Here is a 23,986-nt window from a genome sequence, read left to right as displayed (position 1 = left end):
GTTTAGAAGGAAAAATGACAAAATCAAATTTTCTCTCAAAAGGAAATCGCGCAAATGATAAATTAGAGTTAATTCATTTTGATTTGTGTGGTCCAATGAATGTTCAAGCAAGAGGTGGTTTTGAGTATTTTATAACTTTCACAGATGATTACTCAAAGTATGGATATATTATTTGTTGCGTCGAAAGTTTGAATGTTTTGAAAAGTTCAAAGAATTTAAGCCAGAGACTGAAAAAGCGATATAATAAAAATATATCAAGACATTACGATCTGATCGTGATGGGGAGTACCTCTCTATGGAATTTATTAGTTACTTATCAGAATGTAGAATTACCTATCAATTATCTGCACCTGGAACACCACAGCAAAATGATGTAGCTGAAAGAAGAAATAGGACTCTTATGGAAATAGTTAGATCAATGATGAGTTATTCTAGTTTGCCTTTGTCCTTTTGGGGACATGCCTTAGAAACAACAAATTACGTTATGAATTTAGTTCCTTCAAAGTCAGTACCTTTGACCCCTATAGAATTGTGGACTGGGCGCAAGCCTAGTCCGCGACATATTCGAGTTTGGGGTTGTCCAGCACATGTGCTAAGAGGGAAAACATATAAATTAGAGTCGAGAACGGATGTATGTGTGTTTGTGGGTTATGCAAAAGGGACGAAATGTGGTTTATTCTATTGTTCTAAAGAAAAGAAGGTAATTGTTAGCACAAATATCAAATTTCTTGAAGAGGACTATTTGATGAACCATGTTCATAGAAGTAAACTTGTTTTGCAGGAACTAAGTAAAGAAATGGAAACTCAATCATCTGAAAAATAAAACGACCAGATGCAAACGATTTTGACATACCATTGCATTTTAGTAGTGGGAGAAATGTCAATAGACTTGATGTCCCACAAGAACAAGTGCCCGAAGTCATACTACCACAAAATAGTGGGAGTTATGTTGAGCAAACTGCACAATAGGATGAAGTCATTGATATCTATGTGGATAGCATGTAGACTCAGGTTCCTGATAATGATGTGGTTCAACCACAAGATCATAATGGTGTAGTTGCAACTGATGTAGTGCGTAGTCGTAGTGGGAGAGAGATAAGACAGCCAGTTCATTATACGCTCTTGGGAGAATCATATGATAGGATCCCTGAGGAGCCAACTTCTGAACATGTTAATTACGACCAAGCACTACATGATAAAAATGCTGATAAGTGGGTTGCTGCTACAAAATCAGAGATGGGGTCTATGTACTCTAATCAAGTCTGTGATCTTGTAGAACCACTTGGTGGGGTTAAACCCATTGGATGCAAGTGGATCTATAAGAAAAAGAGAGGTGTAGACAGAAAAGTGCAATCTTTTAAAGCAAGGCTTGTAGCGAAAGGGTTTACTAAAAAAGAAGGGATCGATTATGAGGAAACCTTCTCGCCGGTAGCCATGGTTAAGTCTATTAGGATTCTCTTATCCATTGCTGCTCATTATGATTATGAGATTTGGCAAATGCATGTCAAGACAACTTTCCTTAATGGAAGTCTTGATGAGTGCATCTATATAATGCAGCCAGACGGTTTCGTGGAAAATGGAAAGGAACATATGTTGTATAAGCTTAAAAGGTCCATTTATGGACTGAAACAAGCATTTAGGACATGGAACACTTGTTTTGACAAGGCGATTAAAACTTATGATTTTGATCAATTTCTTAACGAGTCTTGTGTATACAAGAAGTGGGATAGGGTCAAAGTGGCGATTTTAATCTTATATATAGATGACATATTGCTCATAGGAAATAATATGGGCATGTTGGGTTCAGTTAAGCAGTGGTTGTCCACGCACTTCGATATGAAAGATTTGGGAGAAGTGTCTCATATCCTTGGGATCAAGCTCTTGCGAGATAGCAAGAAAAGGATATTAGGCTTATCCCTGGCTCTTTATATTGATACAATACTCTCCGAATTTAGATCATGTGTTTGTCTGTGTGTCATTTACTTATATAATAAATGATTTAGTATAGAGAGTTTAGCTTATATACGGAAGATTAAATCATCGGTTCTTATAAGTCATAAAGTTTATGTTCACAATCTAATGATAGAATTGGACAAACCATCGGAATTGTAGCACAAGATTAAATTATCTTGATTATGAGAATTGTTTAATTCCGACTTCTTGTGCTAGTACATTTTGGATGTATTGAACGGATCAAGTAGAGATAAGTATTTTATACCGACTTAATAAAATAATTTCTCTAGTCCATTCAATGTACTTATACTCCTAATCTTGATATAATTATTATTAGTTATGTGTATCATTTATTGTTTTGATTTATTAAAAGGCGAGATTCTTTCGTGGGTCAATAAGCCTGGTAAATTGGACAATAATGATATACATTGGCGAAATAATAATTAGTTGATAGAATCTATGTCTCGGCTTTTGAGATTGATGATACTCCTTTATGAAAGCTTATAAGTTTTCATGTGTAAACCCGACCGGTGTATTTTGTATCCGACACATGAAATAAGTTAAACGAAAGTCTAAATGAAGTAATCAATAAATTAAATTGTCAGTAATTTAATTTGATTGATTAGTATCTGAATCTTAACATGTGGAGTTAAATAAGGTTTTATGGAAGAATTTCAAAATTGAACTAAGGAGTGAAATTACGAATTTTTAGTGGAATAATTCGTAATTTATTATGGTAGAAATTAATTCGAATTTTGAAATTAATTCCATAATAGGGAGCCTTGTTAATTAAATTATGTGGTCCCTATTGTGCCTAAATAATAGGAAACAATGGAAACCTTTGAAGAAAACCTAACAGGTTTTGGAAAAGGGTTTTAACCTAAAAAATGTGACTATATATATCCCATATAGGGTTGGCCGTGTTTGGACTCGTTTTTGCCTTGAAATTTGGCCCACCCAAAATTCACTCTTTCCGAATTATTTGGGTAACACTGTAGAAGACTGTGGAATATTTTGCTGCGGTCACGGTCTTGCTACTCTGGAACTGGAGATCGAGATTAGCCTGCTTTGTTCACGCTTCAAAAGGTAACTCGTATAATCTCTGTATGTGCTAATTGTTTAATTTACACATGAATATGATTCTTAAATTGCTTCCGTTGCGATATATAATCCAATATTGATTATATCAGTCTTCGATATCATCAAAGTGTATTTCAACAACACCGTCCCTTTGCATTGAAGTGAATTACCACAAAGGAGTGGGTAGACGTGATGAATTCAATTATAATGGCATTGAGCCCAGGACTCGTTTAGTATTAGGTTCGTAATTAAATATTTATATATATTTTAAAAAATCTAATATAAAATAAGATTTAAGTAAAAACTATTAAGTTTTGTCCGAAACTATAAAAACACAATGCTCGGCTGTGACACAGCTCACACTTACACAGATGCAGTTAGTAGCACAGTCAATTATCTATTCTATTGATCTCTGCAATATGTTTTGGCTCGCTTGGGAAACTCTTTGGCTATTAAGAGCAGTGCGCTCTGTAATGACGTTATTTAGAGATTAATTAATAATAAGTTGTTTTAACCAACAACAAAAAACCAGTTTGACCACCATCTATATATCTATATCTATATATATCATATTATACTAAAAGTTGGAAGCTATAAATATGAAGGTTGAATTATTAAAATAACCATGTAAAATTGATGGACCCATTTACCCTTTCAAAAATCAAATAACTCTTCTGCATTAAACTACAAATATGTAATTTTAAATGTTAGCTATTGGATTTTAAAGTCTTGACATGATATGATCAGAAAAATTATTATGGTTACTTCAACATTAATATATTCACTGTATAAAGTGTTTTTTGAGAACGGTACTATCTTTCTCTATTGAAATTTATAACGTGAGATAATAAAATATTAATGTGGCAATTAATAGTTCCATTTTCAGCATAAGAAAATACAAGGGGAGCAAAGGGACAGAGGTTACGTTGAGGAAGAAAGGAAACGAAAAGGACAAGGATTGTTTTGATCAACTATACAGTCTTCGTTCATGTGGGTTCATTCATTCCCATAATTAGTTTTGCAATGACATTTTAAATTTTTTCTTTTTGTCGGTCTTGATTTTGTTGCATGCATTTGATTGTTTGATGTGCTTCGACGTCAAATTAACCACTTTGGGATCTGAAACACAACTAGCTGACAAGTAAGTTTCATCTGAGTAAGTTAAGGGCATATATTGTTGTTTTATTTCATATTATTTGTCTTCTTTTTAGTAATTTTTGTGTATTTGGAACCTATAAAATTATATCTTGGCCGCTTCAATTGTCTCTATTTATCTTTCTTTTGTTATCTTCCTCATTGTCGTAAAAGTTTATTTGATTCTTCAAAGAATTTATCCGCTAAGTGCAGGGAAGCGTTAGTTGTTTAGGGAAAGAATATGTTCATGATATAATTAACTTGAACATAAGAAGTCTAGCACAACATTAGATTTTTAAGGCCAAGAATTGTTGTTGTTTTATTTCATATTATTTGTTTAGTGTTTTTTGTGTATTTGGAGAATCTATTAAATTATATCTTGGCCGTTTCAATTGTTTCTATTTAGCTATCTTTTGTTATCTTCTTCAACATCCTCTTAGAAGTTTGTTTGGTTCTTTAAAGGATTTATTCGCTAAGTGCAGGAGAGCGTTAGCTATTTAGAAGAAGAAGATATTCATGATATAATTTTTTTTTCTTCGAACTAGAACTTAAGAAAGTCTAGCACAACATTAGTTTTTAAGGCCAAGAATCCTTATATTGTTTAGACCTGCATATTACATTATTCTAGCACATAGTAGTATTTTTGTTTTTTCATTTAAATATTTTATTGTGTTTTAATCAATTATTTCTACTTTATATTAAGAGAACATTATATTGGTAAATCTTCTATTTATTGTTTTCTTACTGGGAAGGTGTTTTTTATTCCTTAAAAGTCTTATTTCACAAGGTTAGTACTTAATGACGTACACTTTTTAACGAGGAAAAGAATAGGGTTCTATATACCAACAATTTGCTCTAAAGATATACAATCTTTTAATTAATAATTGACTGGTTTAGTTTTTGTTTCGTTAACTAAGATTAATTATTAATTAAACCAGTCAATTATTAATTAAAAACTAATAATTGTAGCTAAAATTAATATACAATGTGTAACTAAAATTAATATACAAACTAATGAGATATACAATCTTTTAACTAAAATTAATCTCATGACACATTGTATATTTGTATCCACTATAACTAAATGTAATTGTTCAAATTTACACGTCGAACATTATCTAATTATTTTAGAGTCAACTCGTCAAATTGGTCGAATAGACTCACTATTCATGAGCTCCTATTTTTTCCTTCAAATTTCATGTTGATCACACACGTATTTCAATAATGTATATGCCATTTTAAGAAGTTTGTACTAATTGTCTTGGGAAACACGTGCAACGCACGTGCCCAGAAACTAGTATATATAAAAAAGGAATGCAAAATCTGAGGTGGCACCGTTCATTGACTAGCATTGCCATTTATCTTTTTTCCTATTTTTTCAGCCTTTTCCCTATTTTTTCCATTTATAGTTTTTATTATGATTAAAAATGTTAAAACCAGCCCTAGAACTACCATTAGAGAGTTCTGAGCTGTTTGGGGAGAAGAAGATTCTAGAGAGAGAAAAAATAAATTCTCATTCGATGTAAAATTGACTCATCTATATAGTAATTCGGGTATTTGTACATTTATACATCCCATTAACTAATAACTAATTATACACATGTGCTAATTCACCACCCTAACTGATTCTAGAAGAGTACACCTTAAATAACTACCTGTACAAATACTATTTATCTCTACACTCCCCCTCAAGTTGAGAATGAAAAATGTTTTTCATTTCCAACTTGGAGACTAGAACTGCATGGTGACGATGCCCCAATGCCTTTGTCAAAATATCAGCTGGTTGCTCCTGGGTGGCTATGTGTGCAGTCCTTATCAACCCTTCTTGTATCTTCTCTATAATGAAATGATAGTCAATGTCAATATGTTTTGTCCTCTCATGATATATGGGATTCGTAGCTATCTGTAGAGTAGCTTTGTTGTCATAGTATAAATCCATGGGCAGCTTGACACTCACTCCTAGCTCCTTCATCAGCCCATTCAGCTATGTTAACTCAGCTACAGTCTGGGCCATGCTTCTATATTCTGCTTCAGCTAAACTCCAGGATATTGTGCTTTGTTTCTTGACTTTCCTTGAGATTAGTGAGGTTCCTAACTTAACACCCTGTAATTGATTTCCTGGACACGGGCAAGAGGCCCAATCAGAGTCGCAAAATGCCTCCACCTTTTGTTGACCTCTGCTTCACATTAACAACCCTGTTACGACCCAAAATCTCACCCGTTGTAATGGCGCCTCTCTTGATACTAGGCAAGCCGTTAATGTCACTAAACCACAATTTCTTTTATGTTTGAAAATATAATATTTAAATACAATACAAAATCTCCCAAATACAAATACGAACACTCCCCAAAGCCTGGTGTCACTGAGTACATGAGCATCTAATATGAATACAAATATGGAAAAGTACAGTCTACAACAATCTAAGTCCAAAAATACAGTAATACAGAGATAGGGAAGGAGAGACAAGGTCTGCGAAATATGACAACTACCTTTGAGTCTTCGAAAAATCAACTGTACGGAAGAATCAACACCCGCTATATCCTGGAACACCTGGATCTGCACACAAAGTATAGGGTGTAGTATGAGTACAACCAACTCAGCAAGTAACAATAATAAATAAGGAACTGAAGATAGTAACGAGCTACACAGTTATGGTTTATTTTCAGTAATCCCAACAAAGAATAGACATGCTATCAAATTTGGCAGTTTAATGTCAAATCAATTTTTATACAGTTCATGTTCATGTAATCCGTATATCAACAATCTTTCAAAAATTTTACAATAATAATAGATAGCAACTAAATGCAACAACAAATGGAATTCAAGTACAACCTCTTAGAATAACAATCACTCACTAGGCTCCCAACCCTCATCACTCCCTGGGCTCCCAGCCCTCATCACTCACTCAATGGGTACCCGCGTTTACTGGGGGTGTACAGACTCCGAAGGGGCTCCTACAATCCAAACGCTATAATCTGCACGGATAACTCACGTGCTGCACGGACAACTCACGTGCCATAATATAAATATCTGGATCTGCACGTCCAACTCACGTGCTGTACGGCTAACTCACGTGCCATAGTATAATATAAGGATCCGCACGACCAACTCACGTGCTATAGTATAATATAAGGATCCGCACGGCCAACTCACGTGCTATAGTATAATATAAGAATCCACACGGCCAACTCATGTACTGCACGGACAACTCACGTGCTATAGTATCAATATCTCACAATCAGTCCCTCGGCCTCACTCAGTCATAAATCTCTCCAGTCTCTCGGGCTCTCAATAATCATGAAATCAGCCCAAACAATAATGATATGATGTATTAATAATAATAACAAAGACTGAGATAAAATGTGCAAGCAAAAAAATGAGACTGAATACATAAAGCATTTAGCAGGCAATTCAACAAGTACGCGACCTCAGTGGGTCCCAACAGTACTATCACATAGCCTAAGCATGATTTCTAACAAGATTTACAGTCAAATTTTATCAACACATAGAGAGCATATAGCTAAAAATAAATTATTCAACTTTACACTTTCCTGGGACGGACCAAGTCACAATCTCCTCGGTGCACGCCTACACGCCCGTCACCTAGCATGTGCGTTACCTCCAAAATAATCGCATGATACCAAAATCTGGGGTTTCATACCCTCAGGACTAGATTTAAAACTGTTACTTACTTCAAGCCGTGAAATTCTTATTCTGCAATGTCCTTTCCTCATGAATTGGTCTCCAAACGTCTTAAATCTGGCCATAAATAATTTGTTTCAGTCAACAAAATTCATTGGAATTAATTCCATAAGAAAATGATAATTTTCCATAAAAATCTAAAAATTAGCTCAAAAATCATCCATGGGGCCCACATCTCGGAACTCGACAAAAGTTACAAAATTCGAAAGCCCATTTCAACCACGAGTCTAACCATACTAATTTTACCAAAATCGGACCCCAACTCGACCCTCAAATCTTCAATTTAAACCAAGAGGGTTTTCAAATTTTCCTAACTCAATTCACCAATTAAATGATAAAAACAACCATGAATTCAGGCAATTTAACCAATATTGAGTTAAGAACACTTACCCCGTTGTTTCCTCTGAAAATCACCCAAAATCGCCTCAAATCCAAGCTCGAAATCGTCAAAAACTGAAAATGGGACTAAGTCCCATTTTCAGAACTTAAACTCATTGCCCAGGCTTTTCTTCTTCGCGAACGCGGTCAGTGCCTCGCGTTTGCGAAGCACAAAATAGCTCATGTCCAAATTCCTCCTTCGCGAACGCGGCATCGCCCACTCGTTCGCGAAGCACAAAAATGCCTCTGCCTCAATGTCTTCTACGCGAACGCGTTCAACTCCTCGCGAACGCGATGATTCGTTCCCCCTCACTACGCGAACGCGACACCCCCTACGCGAACGTGTAGACCAATTGCCTGGGGTCCTCAGCTGCTTCCTCTCTTCTTCGCTAACGCGTAACATCTCCCGCATTCGCGATGAACACCCAGTCTACCCTTCGCGAAAGTGTTCTTCTCTTCGCGAACGCGAAGAGAAAATATTGCCAGCCTCTCAGTTCTTCTTCGCGAATGCGAGGCACCACTCGCGAATGCGATGAAGGAAACCAGATGGTGCATCAGAAAAATTCCAGCAGAGTTCCAAGTCAAAAATCTAACCGTTAACCATCCGAAACTCACCCGAGCCTCTCGGGACCTCGACCAAATATACCAACAAGTCCTAAAACATCATACGGACTAAGTCGAATCTTCAAATCACCTCAAACAACGCTAAAACCATGAATTACACCCCAATTCAAGCCTAATGAACTTTGAAATTTTTAATTTCTACAAACGACTCCGGAGCCTATCAAATCACGTCCGATTGACCTCAAATTTTGCACACAAGTCATAAATGACATAATAGAGGTATTTCAATTTTCAGAATCGAATTCCGACCCCGATATCAAAAAGTCAACCCCCCGGTCAAACTTCTCAAAAATTAAACTTTCGGTATTTCAAGCCTAATTCCTCTACGGACCTCCAAATAATATTCCGGACACGCTCCTAAGCACAAAATCACCATACGATCAAAATTCAAATCCGAGGTCATTTACACATAGGTCCATATCCGGTCTAATTTTCTAACTTAAATTTTCAATTATGAGACTAAGTGTCTCATTTCATTCCGAGTTCCTTCCGGACCCGAATCAACTAACCCGATAAGTCATAAATCAATTGAAAGACATAAATTGAGCAGTAAATGGGGGAATGGGGTTACAATATTCAAAACGACCACCTGGATCATTACATTCTCCCCCTCTTAAACAGACGTTCGTTCTCGAATGGGTTTAGAATAATACCTGGAGTCTCAAATAAGTGTGGATATTTGTTACGCATCTCCTGCTCAGTCTCCCAAGTAGCTTCTCCGACTGGCTGGCCTCTCCATTGCACCTTCACTGATACTATGTTCTTTGACCTCAGCTTTCGAACCTACCGATCTAAATTAGCCACCGGCTCCACATCATAAGTTAAATTACCGTCCAGCTGTACTGTACTGAAATCTAGAATGTGAGACGGATCCCCGACATACTTTCGGAGCATGGATACATGGAACACCGGATGAACACCTGATAGACTAGGTGGCAAAGCAAGTTCATAAGCCACATCCCCAATTTTCTTAAGTATCTCAAAAGGCCCAATATACCGAGGGATCAACTTGCTCTTTTTTCCGAACCTCAACACACCCTTCATGGGTAAAATCTTGAGCAGAACCTTCTCCCCAACCATGTGAACAACATCACGAACCTTCCTGTCGGCATAACTCTTCTGTCTAGACTGTGCCGTGCGAAGCTGTTCCTGAATTACTTTGACCTTCTCTAAAGCATCCTGAACCAACTCAGTACCCAATAGTCTAACCTCACCAGGCTCAAACCAACCCACCGGAGACCGAAACCGTCTCCCATATAAAGCTTCATACAGAGCCATCTGAATGCTTGACTGGTAGCTATTATTGTAAGCAAACTCTGCGAGTGGCAGAAATTGATCCCAAGAACCCCCAAAATCAATGACACAAGCACTTAGCATATCCTCTAATATCTGAATAGTGCGCTCGGACTGTCCGTCTGTCTGAGGATGAAATATTGTACTCAATTGAACCTGTGTGCCCAATTCTCACTGCACTGCCCTCCAAAACTGTAAGGTAAACTGCATACTCCGATCTGACATAATGGATACCGACACACCATGTAGGCGAACAATCTCGCGAATATAAATCCCAGCCAACCGCTCCGAAGAATAATTAGTACTGACTGGAATAAAATGTGCAGATTTGGTCAACCAATCTACTATCACCCAAACAACATCAAACTTTCTCAAAGTCCGTGGGAGTCCAACTACGAAGTCCATGGTAATACGCTCCCACTTCCACTCCGGAATTTCAAGTCTCTGTAGCAATCCGCTCGATCTCTGGTGCTCGTACTTTACCTGTTGACAATTTAAACACCAAGATACAAACCCAACTATATCTTTCTTCATCCGCCTCCACCAATAGTGCTGTCTCAAATCCTTATACATCTTCGTGACACCTGGATGAATAGAGTACCGCGAACTGTGAGCTTCCTGTAGAATCAGCTCACGCAAACCATCTACATTAGTTACACATAGCATGCCCTGCATCTGTAATACGCAGTCATCTCTAATAGTGACTTCTTTGGCATCACCGTGCTGAACCGTATCCTTAAGGACAAGCAGATGTGGATCATCATACTGGCGCTCTCTGATGTGATCATATAAAGAAGACCGAGAAACCACACATGCCAAAACTCGATTCGGCTCGGAAACATCCAATCTAACAAACTGATTAGCCAAGGCCTGAACATCCAAGGATAAAGGCCTCTCTGCTACCGGTAAGTATGCTAAGCTGCCCAAACTCTCCGCCTTACGACTCAAGGCATCGACCACTACATTGGCCTTTTCGGGATGATAGAGAATGATGATATCATAATCCTTAAGCAACTCTAACCACCTTTGCTGCCGCAAGTTAAGATCCTTCTGTTTAAACAAATGTTGCAGACTCCGATGATCTGTATACACCTCACACTGGACACCGTACAAGTAATGCCGCCAAATTTTCAAGGCATGAACAATAGCTGCCAACTCAAGATCGTGGACTGGATAATTCTTCTCATGTACCTTTAACTGTCTGGACGCATAGGCAATTACCCTACCGTCTTGCATAAGTACTGCGCCGAGACCAATCCGCGACGCGTCACAATACACAGTATAAGACTCTGAACATGTAGGCAACACCAATACTGGAGCTGTAGTCAAAGCTATCTTGAGCTTCTGAAAGCTCTCTTCACATTCATCCGACCACCTGAACGGAACACCTTTCTGGGTCAATTTAGTCATAGGCGATGCAATAGACGAGAAACCCTCCACAAAACGACGATAATAACCGGCCAAGCCGAGAAAACTCCGAATCTCAATAACTGAGGATGGTCTGGGCCAATTCTGAACTGCATCTATTTTCTTCAGATCCACCTTAATACCTTCACTAGTCACTATATGTCCCAAGAATGCCACCGAACTAAGCCAGAACTCACACTTAGAGAATTTGGCATAAGTTTATCCTCTCTCAGCCTCTGTAATACAATACCCAAGTGTTGTGCATGTTCTTTCTGGCTACGTGAGTACACCAGAATATTATCAATGAATACCACGACAAATAAATTCATATATGGCTGAAATACATTATTCATCAAATGCGTAAATGCTGCCGGGGCATTGGTTATACCAGAAGATATCACAAGAAATTCATAGTGGCCATAACGAGTCCTGAATGCCGTCTTTAGGATGTCTGAATCCCGAATTTTTAATTCGTGATACCCAGACCTCAAATCAATTTTGGAGAATACCCACGCTCCCTAAAGCTGGTCAAATAAATCATCAATACGCGACAATGGATATTTATTCTTGATTGTAACTTTTTTCAACTGCCTGTAATCAATGCACATCCGCATAGTACCATCTTTCTTTTTCACAAATAGAACCGGTGCACCCCAAGGTGACACACTAGGCCTAATAAACCCCTTTTCAAGGAGTTCCTGAAGTTGCTCTTTCAATTCTTTTAACTCAGCTGGTGCCATACGATACGGAGGAATAGAAATGGGCTGAGTGCCCTGCACCAAGTCAATACCGAAATCAATATCCCTGTCGGGTGACATACCCGGCAGGTCTGCAGGAAATACATCCGAAAAGTCTCGCACGCTCGGTACTGAATCAATAATAGGAGGATCTGCATCAACATCTCTCACAAAGGCCAAATATGACAAGCATCCCTTTCCAACCATACGTTGGGCCTTCGAATAAGAAATTACCCTGCTAGGAACAAGATCTAGAGAACCCCTCCATTCAACCTTTGGCAACCCCGGCATCATCAACGTCACAATTTTTGCGTGACAGTCCAGAATATCATGACATGGAGACAACCAATCCATACCCAGGATTACATCGAAATCAACCATACCGAAAAATAAGAGATCAACTCTAGTCTCCAGTTCCCCAATAGTTATTACACACGACCGATACACACAATCCACAGGAATAATATCGCCTACCGGTGTAGATATACAAACAGGTGAAATTAAGGACTCACAGGGCATATCCAGATAATGAGCAAAATATGATGATACATATGAATAAGTGGAACCAGGGTCAAATAATATAGAAGCCTCCCTGTGGCACACTGAAACAATACATGTGATTACTGCGTCTGAAGCAACAACATCTGGCCTGGCAGGAAAAGCATAAAATCGAGCCTGCCCGCCTCCTGATCGGCCTCCCCCTCTTGGGTGACCCCTAGCTGCCTGACCCCCACCCCGAGATGGCAGGGCGGGTGGTGTAACTGCTGGTGCTGGTGCCGTCGGTCGAGAACTCTGCTGTGAAACCCCACTCAACAACCTAGGACACTCTCTCTTGAAATGACCAAATTCTCCACACTCGAAATAACCCTTCCTCTGACGGAACTGCTACTCCTGATATCCCGAGGGATGACCTGCAGAAGCCTGTGCGGACGAGGCATGATTAGAACTCTACGCTGGTAGTGCACTGAATGAAGACTGGCCTGAGTGAGCACTGTAAGAACCATGGCTAGCTGATGCACCGCGATGAGCTGGACGACCCGTCTGAGCGTGTCTATAAGAACGAGCCTTACCTCGGTGAAACTGACCCTCTAAAGGAACACCGTTGTAATCACCCAGACCACGAGGCCTCTTAGCCTCTCTCTCACCCCGTTCCTGGCTATGAACCATCTCTATCTGCCGAGCAATGTCCACTACCTCATCAAAAGTAGCACCAGATATTCTCTCCCTAGTCATAAGTAAACGTAGCTGATATGTGAGGCCATTAATAAATATCCTAATCCTCTTCCTATCTGTGGGAACCAACCAGATTGCGTGACGATCCAACTCAGAAAATCTCATCTCGTACCGCGTCACGGACATATCACCCTGGCAAAGCTGCTCAAACTGTCTGCGCAGCTCTTCTCTGCGGGACTAAGGAGAACTAATGCCAAGTAAGGGGTGCTGCGCCAATAGGCCTACGCCTCTCGTAAGTCTCCCACCATCTGAGTGCAGCCCCAGAAAACTAAAAAGAAGTGAATAAGACCCTACTGGTCTCCAGAATACCTGCTGTCTGAAGCATCCGTTGGCACCTATCCAGAAAATCCTGAGCATCCTCTGACTCAGTACCGCTAAATGGGGGAGGTTGAAGCCTCTCAAATCTCTTAAGTCTCCTCTGCTCATCATCTACCATAACAGGAACTACCGGGGCCTTAGCAGCTGCAATCGGTTGGGCTGGTAGTGCCCCCGATATCTGAAGTCCCTGTACTACCTGGTCTGGAGTACGGGCAACGGGGGTATGGGTACCTCCCCCAGCCTGAGAAGTGGCAGGTGCGGCCTGAGCCGAAACCACCTGAGCAAGACCAGTGTAGGCTGCCAATATTTGGGCCAAAGTCTCTTGAATGCCTGCAATCTCAATGGGCACAGCTGGTGCCTGAGATGATCTTGTCGGCTCAACTATATCTGGAATCTGCTCCTGAGTTGGAACAACTGGTGGTACTACAGGTGCTGTTCCAACTGTGGTACGAGCTATACCTCGACCTCTACCTCGGCCCCGACCTCTACCACGACCCCGACCTCTCGCGGCCCTAACTGGTGACACTGGTGGTTGGCCGTCTGATCCGGTAGTATGTGTCCTCACCATTTATGAGAGAATAGAATATCAGAAATTTAGTTTCCAGAATCAACAAATTCGCATGACAGAATACAAGAAAGTGAAATTTTCCTAAGAGTTCTGCAGCCTCTCGAAGATAAGTATAGACGTCTCCGTACCGATCTGCAAGACTCTACTAAGCCTGCTCATGACTTGTGAGACCTATGTAACCTATGCTCTGATACCAGCTTATCACGACCTAAAATCTCACCCGTCGTGATGGCGCCTATCTCTATACTAGGCAAGCCGTTAATGTCACTAAACCACAATTTCTTTTATGTTTGAAAATATGATATTTAAATACAATATAAAATCTCCCAAATACAAATACGAACACTCCCCAAAACCTGGTGTCACTGAGTACATGAATATCTAATATGAATACAAATCTAGAAAAGTACAGTCTACAATAGTCTAAGACCAAAAATACAATAATACAGAGATAGGGAAGGAGAGACAAGGTCTGCGAAACACGGTAACTACCTTTGAATCTCCAAAAAATCAGTTGTACGGAAGAATCAACACTCGCTATATTCGGGAACACCTGGATCTGCACACGAAGTGTAGGGTGTAGTATGAGTACAACCAACTCAGCAAGTAACAATAATAAATAAGGAACTGAAGATAGTAACGAGCTACACATTTATGGTTAATTTTCAGTAATCCCAACAAAGAATAGACATGCTATCAAATCTGGCAGTTTAATGTCAAATCAATTTTTATGCAGTTCCTGTTCATGTAATCCGTATATCAACAATCTTTCAAAAATTTTACAACAATGACAGATAGAAACTAAATGCAACAACAAATGGAATTCAAGTACAACCTCTCAGAACAACAATCACTCACTGGGCTCCCAACCCTCATCACTCCCTAGGCTCACAGCCCTCATCACTCACTCAATGGGTACCCGCGCTCACTGTGGGTGTACAGACTCTGGAGGGGCTCCTACAGCCTAAGCGTTATAATCTGCACGGATAACTCACGTGCCATAATATAAATATCTGGATCCGTACGGCCAACTCACGTGCTGCACGGCCAACTCACGTGCCATAATATAATATAAGGATCCGTACGGCCAACTCACGTGCTATAGTATAATATAAGGATCCGCACGACCAACTCACGTGCTATAGTATAATATAAGGACCCGCACGGCCAACTCACGTGCTATAGTATAATATAAGGACCCGCACGGCCAACTCACGTGCTGCACGAACAACTCACGTGCTATAGTATCAATATCTCACAATCAGGCCCTCGGCCTCACTCAATCATAAATCTCTCCAGTCTCTCGGGCTCTCAATAATCATGAAATCAGCCCAAACAACAATGATATGATGTATTAATAATAATAATAGAGACTGAGATAAAATGTGCAAGTAAAAAAATGAGACTGAGTACATATAGCATTTAGCAGGCAATTCAACAAGTACGCGACCTCTGTGGGTCCCAACAGTACTATCACATAGCCTAAGCATGATTTCTAACATGATTTATAGTCAAATTTTATCAACACATAGAGAGCATATAGCTAACAACAAATTATTCAACTTTACAGTTTTCCGGGACGGAACAAGTCACAATTCCCTCGGTGCATGCCCATACGCCCGTCACCTAGTATGTGCGTCACCTCCAAAATAATCGCATGATACCAAAATCCGGGCTTTCATACCCTCAGGACCAGATTTAAAACTGTTACTTACTTCAAGCCATGAAATTCTTATTCTGCAATGTCCTTTCCTCGTGAATTGGTCTCTAAACGCCTCGAATCTGGCCATAAATAATTCGTTTCAGTCAATAAAATTCATTGGAATTAATTCCATGAGAAAATAATAATTTTCCATAAAAGTCCGAAAATTAGCTCAAAAATTGACCGTGGGGCCCACGTCTCGGAACTCGACAAAAGTTACAAAATTCGGAAGCCCATTCAACCACGAGTCTAACCATACCAATTTAACCAAAATCCGACCCCAACTCGACCCTCAAATCTTCAATTTAAACCAAGAGGGTTTCAAATTTTTCCAACTCAATTCACCAATTAAATGATAAAAACAACCATGAATTCGGGTAATTTAACCAATATTGAGTTAAGAACACTTACCCCGTTGTTTTCTCTGAAAATAACCCAAAATTGCCTCAAATCCGAGCTCCAAATCGTCAAATTTTCAGAATTTAAACTCACTGCCCATGCTTTTCTTCTTCGCGAAAGCGGTCAGTGCCTCGCGTTCGCGAAGCACAAAATAGCTCCTCTCCAAATTCCTCCTTCGCGAATGCGACATCACCCTCGCATTCGCGAAGCACAAAAATGCCTCTGCCTCAATGTCTTCTACGCGAACGCGATGATTCATTCCCCCTCACTACGCGAACGCAACACCTCCTACGCGAACGCGTAGACCAATTTCCTGGGGTTCTCAGCTGCTTCCTCTTTTCTTCGCGAATGCGTAACACCTCTCACCTTCGCGATGCACACCCAGTCCACCCTTCGCGAACGCATGCTTCTCTTCGTGAACGCGAAGAGCAAATATTTCCAGCCTCTCAGTTCCTCTTCGCGAACGCAAGGCTCCACTCACGAAGACGATGAAGGAAACTAGATGGTGCATTAGAAAAATTCCAGCAGAGTTCCAAGTCAAAAATCCAACCCGTTAACCATCCGAAACTCACCCGAGCCCCTCGGGACCTCGACCAAATATACCAACAAGTCCTAAAATATTATACAGACTAAGTCGAATCTTCAAATCACCTCAAACAACGCTAAAACCATGAATTACACCCCAATTCAAGCTTAATGAACTTTGAAAATTTTAATTTCTACAAATGACTCCGGAACCTATCAAATCACGTCCGATTGACCTTAAATTTTGCACACAAGTCATAAATGACATAACAGAGGTATTCCAATTTTCAGAATTGGATTTCGTCCCCGATATCAAAAAGTCAACCCCTGGTCAAACTTCTCAAAAATTAAACTTTCGGCATTTCAAGCCTAATTCTTCTACGGACCTCCAAATAATATTCCGGACATGCTCCTAAGACCAAAATCACCATACGGAGCTATTGAAATCATCAAAATTTAAATATGAGGTCGCTTACACATAGGTCCATATCCGGTCCACTTTTCTAACTTAAATTTTTAATTATGAGACTAACTGTCTCATTTCACTCCGAGTTCCTTCCGGACCCAAACCAATTAACCCGATAAGTCATAAATCAATTGCAAGATATAAATTGAGCAGTAAATGGGGGAACGGGGTTACAATATTCAAAACGACCGACCGAGTCATTACAAACCCAAGACCTGGTTGTTTCTTTATGTACCTCACTATGTGTAAAGTTTCTTCATAGTGAGATGTCTTTGGTGCATGCATGAATTGACTTAGACATTGCACTACGTATGTAATGTCTGGCCTAGTGATGGTCAAGTATAATAACTTGCCAATGAGTCTCTGAAAGCTGTTTCTGTCCTTCAATGGCTCATCTACATCAGTTCTTTGTACACATTCATCATATTCTGTACTTGTTAACTTCAGGTTTTGTTCCATAGGTGTGTCCTTAGGCTTTGAACCTGATAGTCCTGCTTCTGATATCATCTCTAGAGCATACTTCCTCTGAGACATTAGGATGCCTTCTTCAGACCTGGCAAACTCCATTCCCAGAAAGTATCTAAGCTCTCCAAGATCTTTCAATTTGAAGTTTTTATGCAGGGCACTTTTAGTTTGATGTATTTATTCCATGTCATCACCCTTGACAAGCAAGTCATCTACATAGACAAGGATAAGCACAAACTTGTTGTTAGTAGTCTTAGTGAACAAAGAATAATCATGTCTGCTTTGCTGAAAACCAGAGGATAACAAGGCCTGTGTTAGCTTCACATTCCATTGCCTAGAAGCCTGTTTCAAGCCATATAAATATTTGAGTAGTCTGCACACCTTATACTCCCCCTGACTACCAAATCCCTGAGGAAGAGTCATATAAACCTCCTCAGCCAGATCACCATTCAGAAAAGCATTATGAACATCTATTTGGTATACATGCCAATGCCTAAGGGCATCAATGGCTATAACAGTTCTTACTGTGGTCATCTTGGCCACAGGGGAAAAAGTATCATGGAAATCAATTCCTTCTTGTTGTGTGTAACCCTTAGCAACCAATCTAGCTTTGAATCTCTCCACAGAACCATCAGCATTATGCTTGATTTTGTAGACCCATTTTCAACCTATAAGGACCTTACCAGGTGGTAAGTCAACTACATCCCAAGTGTGATTTTGTTCTAAGGCTTCAATCTCAAGGTTCATAGCCTTAATCCACCTATCATCTTTAATGGCTTGGGAGTAGGAAGTAGGTTCAATATCAGCTGAGAAAGAAGCAAGAAAAGATTGAAAATGATCAGGAAGATGAGAGTAAGAAGTAAAGTGATGAATAGGGTAAAGGCATGAAGTAGAAGCTAAAAGTAAATGAGGGTGAATGTAATCAACCAGCCAAATGGAAGGCTTAAGTGTTCTACCAGATTTTCTGGGTAATAAAGAATCAGTAGGAGGATCAGATGAACTAGGAGAAATAGTAGAAGTAGGAGAGGAAATAGGAATATGAGAAGGAGTAGGTGAAATACTGGATTGAGCAGGATCATTAGGAGGGGAAATGATGTCATTTGGAATGGAATCATGATTAGGTGTAAAAGATGGTAGAGGATCAGAATTGGGAAAGAGAGGAGAAGAAGTAGAAGAGGGATCATGAGTAGCAAGAAACTTACTCCTAGGATATTTGAAGGAATAGACATTTTCATGAAAGATAACATCCCTACTAACTATGAACTTGTTGGCTTCAATGTCATATATTCTATACCCCTTTTGGGTAGTAGCATAGCCCATAAAGACACCAGGGATAGATTTAGGAGTAAATTTATCATGAAAGTCAGGTTTTGTGGCATAGAAGAGGCATCCTAGAGTTCTGATGTGAGAAAAGTTAGGGGGGTTACCATGAAAAATCTCATAAGGTAATTTTCCATGTAGGGCAGTACTTGGTAGTCTATTAATGATATAAGTGGCAGCAAGAATGCAATCCCCTCAGAACTTCAAGGGTATGCTAGCCTGATATCTCAAGGCTCTTCCTACTTTTAGGATATGTCTGTGCTTCCTCTCCACAACACCATTTTATTGTGAAGTGTGAATATAACTACTCTGATGAATGATCCCTTTGGTTTTGAAATGATTAGAGCATAGGGTATTAAAAATTCATGACCATTATTTGATCTAAAAGTCTTAATAGTGGTTGAGAACTGATTTTCAACAAGATGTAGAAATTTAGTTAGAGTAACATACACATCACTTTTTAACCTCAAAAGGAAAGTCCAAGTCATTCTTGAATAGTCATCAACAATAGTAAGAAAGTATTTGAACCCACTGTAAGTACAGACTCTATATGGACCCCACACATCTATATGTACAAATCAAATACACAATTAGACTTGGAAGTACTAACAGGAAAAGGTAGTCTAGTTTGTTTGGCTAGTGGACATACAAGACAATGACAAATAGAAATATAGGACAATTATTTATTTAGATCAGAAATCTTTTTCAATACTGCAAGAGGTGCAAGACCCAGCCTTTGGTGCCATAATGCACTTGAATTTGACTGGACTGAAGCAGACACACAATTAGAAGCAGAAGTAGTAACAAGTGTTGAGGGATTAAGGATGTAAAAACCACCCTTGGGCTTACCAATCCCCTTCACCATGCCACCGAAGAGGTCCTGAAAGACACAAAAATCAGGATAGAAATGAACTGAGCTGTTTAACTCTTTTGTATATCTAGAAATAGAGAGTAGACTAAATTGGAATTCAGGAACATAAAGAACATCATAAATGACTTCTGAGTTAGGCAAAGTACATAGTCCAGTATGAGTAACTTTAGTACTATTTCCATTAGGTAAATGTACAGTAGGTGATTTGAGTTCAGGTACATGGTATACTAATGATAGTAGATGTAAGGCTAAAACTATGTGATTAGAAGCCCCAGTATCAATAATCCAAGGACTTTGGTCAGTAGTAGAGTTACCTGTCATGTTGGTTGAGGCATCAGGACCCTTCTCCTTGTTTAGCAGCTTGAGAATCTGTTAGTATTGTTCAGCAGTGAAAGGCTGAACAGTTGGAACAACATTCCTGTGCATACCAGTGTGAACTTCCTCCCCAATGGTCATATTATGTGCTACAGCTGCTGGTTGTTCATATGATCCTCTTCTCTTGTTAGTGAATTTGAATCCAGGTGGATATCCAATCTATTTGTAGCAGCCTTCCCTCGTATGACCCTTCATTTTGCAGTAGTCACAGTACAACCCAATATTTCTCTTAGGATTTACATTGAAGGCATTACAGAGGCTAGTGCAGTATGGTCAATATCCACAGGAGCACTTCCTAAAATTTTACCCTGTGTTGTCAAACCACTATTCTTTCTTTGACTTTCTTCCTGAATAATTGTGGAGTAGGTTTGATCAAGTGAGGGTGTTGGATGCATAATGAGAATCTGACTCCTTTGTGGTGCATAAGTATCGTTTAATTCGATCAGAAATTTCATAAGTTTCTGTTGGTGTAAAAATTCCACAAATGGTCCTGACCTCTCACAATCACAAGGTTCCGGAATCAATGACTCAAATTCATCCCACAAATCATTCAGATTCGAAAAGTATACTGATACACTAGAAACTCCCTATACCAACGAGCTAATCTTCATATTCATGTGATAAATTTTGGTTGCATTTACCTTATCAAACCTAGTCTTCAACACAATCCAGACTTTCTGTGCGTTTGAGGAGAAGACAATTCCCTTTCTAAGCTCCTTTGCCACCGAGCTCATGATCCACGACTGAACAATTGCATTGCACCGGTCCTACTGACGCAATTGGAAGGTATTATTTTCGTACAAATCTCTAGTGCACGTTTCATCAATAAACCCTAATTTATTCTTCCCAAGGAGTGATATTTTCATAGATCGACTCCATTCCGAATAATTTTCAGTTCCGATGAGCAATTGTGGGACAATTTGCAACCCAGGTGTGTTGGGAGGATGTACATATAAAGGATCGTTGTAATCAATGTGTTGACTGTTTGCATGTGAATATCCTCCTGTATTTTCGACTGTATTGTTCGCCGTTGGAGACAATTTTAAAGCTTTGAGATTGAAAATTTGAACTTGAGAGAAGATGAAGAACTGAACAGAAATTTAACACAAAATTGAGAGAAATCGAAGAATAGAAGAAGGATATTAGAAGATCGGAACTGCCAGAAGTTCATCACTCAGAATCGCGAGCACCGTGGCTCTGATACCATGTCAAAACTAGCCCTAGAACCGCCACTAGAGAGTTCTGAACTGTTAGGGGAGAGAAGAAGATTCTAGAGAGAGAAAAAATGAATTCTCATTAGATGTAAAATTGACTCATCTATACAGTAATTCGGGTATTTGTACATTTATACATCCCACTAACTAATAACTAATTATACACATGTGCTAATTAACCACCCTAACTGATTCTAGAAGAGTACACCTTAAATAGCTACCTGTACAACCACTATTTATCTCTACAAAAAACTTCAATTTAAGATTGCTATTTATGTTCTGAAAAGTCATGCTTCCAGAAAGAGTGAAACTGTTGCACCACTAAATTGAAGGGACAAAAACGGTTGCAATTTCAAAAGACACTAACCTAGGTATCGGTAAGGTTACCAAACATTATTTCACTATTTATTACACACTAATGCAGAATTGTTCTTACAAGTCTTGAGGTTATATTGAGGTTATTTGATTTGATGTTTATGGAAGACAAGAATTATCCTTTTCATCATGTCCCAGACTCCTAAAATTTCCTTTGCATTTCCTTACTTGCAAATCCATTTTTATGTAATGCAAGTAATATATCTCTCTAATAAAATTGGATGGCTTGATTGGAGGGTTATCTCCATTTCAGCGTTCTATTGTAGTTTTCTAAGTGAGGGACGAATCTATGGCTATATAAGGGAAGTGCTGATAGAGTTGTGGAAAATGAAAAATGATCCAACCTTCTGAAGAATGAGAATGTTTCATGCAATGACATGGTATCCTAATCTCCTCTACCGCCAAAGGACGTGTTGCAGTGGATGAGACTGCTCTTCCCTTAACCAGAGGTCTCGAGTTCAAGCCCTGGCTATGAAAAAATTCTTGGTAGGGAGCGCTTCCTTCCGAATGGGGCTCTACGCAACGCGAATCCGGATATAATCGGGTACCAATACGGGTACCGGATGAGAAACCAAAAAACAAAAAAAATCCTAATCTCCTCTTCCTTTGTATTTTCTCTTTATCATCGTAATCATCGAATTTGTTAATTATGCTTTGTTGTTTTTGTCCCCTTCCAATTTTAATCAGTTCCTTTGTCTATAATTGGTTTCATGTCACAATCTTCGTAAGCAAGGCAAATAACTCTTACCATGTGCATTCTCAAGAAACTAAACCAAAAATGATTTTTCACTCTTTTTTTTTCCCTCTAATGGAGTTCAATCATGAGTATTTCATGGATTCTTTTTCAGTGATTTACCCTATGAAATAGCACGGTTAATTCGTGATTTTAGACGAAAAGCCATAACATTAGAATATGGGGGGGGGGGGGGGGGGGGGGGAAGGATATGGGTAGTTACTTTGTAATCTTAGAGACAAAAAGTTATTGATTTGGGTTGCTGGAATTGGAATAGGAGAAGAAAATAGTGTAGAGATATACAAAGAAAATTATTAGAAACTAGGAAATTCAGTCCTACCAATTACATGATACATTTAATTGATTTTTTTTCTTTTTCTATTTCTTTTGTTTTGGTTTCCTTTCCTTTATAGTTTATTCTTTTATTTTTATTTGAGAAAAATTAAAGAGTCTATTACCTTGCTTTGGAACAAAAGTCTAAAATAAAAAATCTTACAAGAAGAAGAAGAACCGGATGCATCTTATGTTTATCACCCCAACCTTTTACTATCTTTTCTCTTTTTTTTTATTATTTTTTGTTTTTGTTTTTATTCTTCATATTTACATATACTAATTTAAATGGGCCGGGCTATTTCAACTTTCATATTTAACTTGGATTACAACTTGACATGTTATTTCTGGCAAAGAATTTTAAATAAATATTTAAAATAATCCAAAAAGATGATAGTCTCCTTAAATATTTTTTGGTCAGTAAAGATTGGGTTTTTTTACTAAAAATTATATATATTAATATTCTGTCATATTTCTTTTGATGACCGCGCGAAGCACGAATTGTTACACTAGTTACCTAAGCTTGATTTCAAAACTAGTAGAAAGAATAACATTTTATTTAATTAGTTATATCTTCGACATGCCTCTTCATGTGCAAATCTAATTTTTGTAATGAGTCAAACACATAAAAAATGGTTGTGATAATGATATGGTTGTCGGGGAATTATGTAAATTATCTCATCTAAAAGTTTAATTTGTGCATTACGAAGAGACTTTTATTTAATTAATTATGTTGTCAATAAGTACACACATAAATCGTAATCAGTTGCAATGTTCAAATAT

The 23,986-nt window shown here is 38.8% G+C and overlaps 1 protein-coding gene across 1 annotated transcript in view; it reads right to left on the bottom strand.

Annotated features, from left to right (window-relative positions):
• LOC104118157 (mitochondrial import receptor subunit TOM5 homolog) overlaps nucleotides 1–23,986 on the bottom strand; it is an 86,635-nt gene that overhangs the window by 34,600 nt on the left and 28,049 nt on the right. The window lies entirely within an intron of this gene.

This window comes from Nicotiana tomentosiformis, chromosome 12, assembly GCF_000390325.3.
Source record: "Nicotiana tomentosiformis chromosome 12, ASM39032v3, whole genome shotgun sequence".
NCBI classification, from domain to species: domain Eukaryota; kingdom Viridiplantae; phylum Streptophyta; class Magnoliopsida; order Solanales; family Solanaceae; genus Nicotiana; species Nicotiana tomentosiformis.
This window is presented reverse-complemented; position numbering and strand designations above follow the sequence as displayed.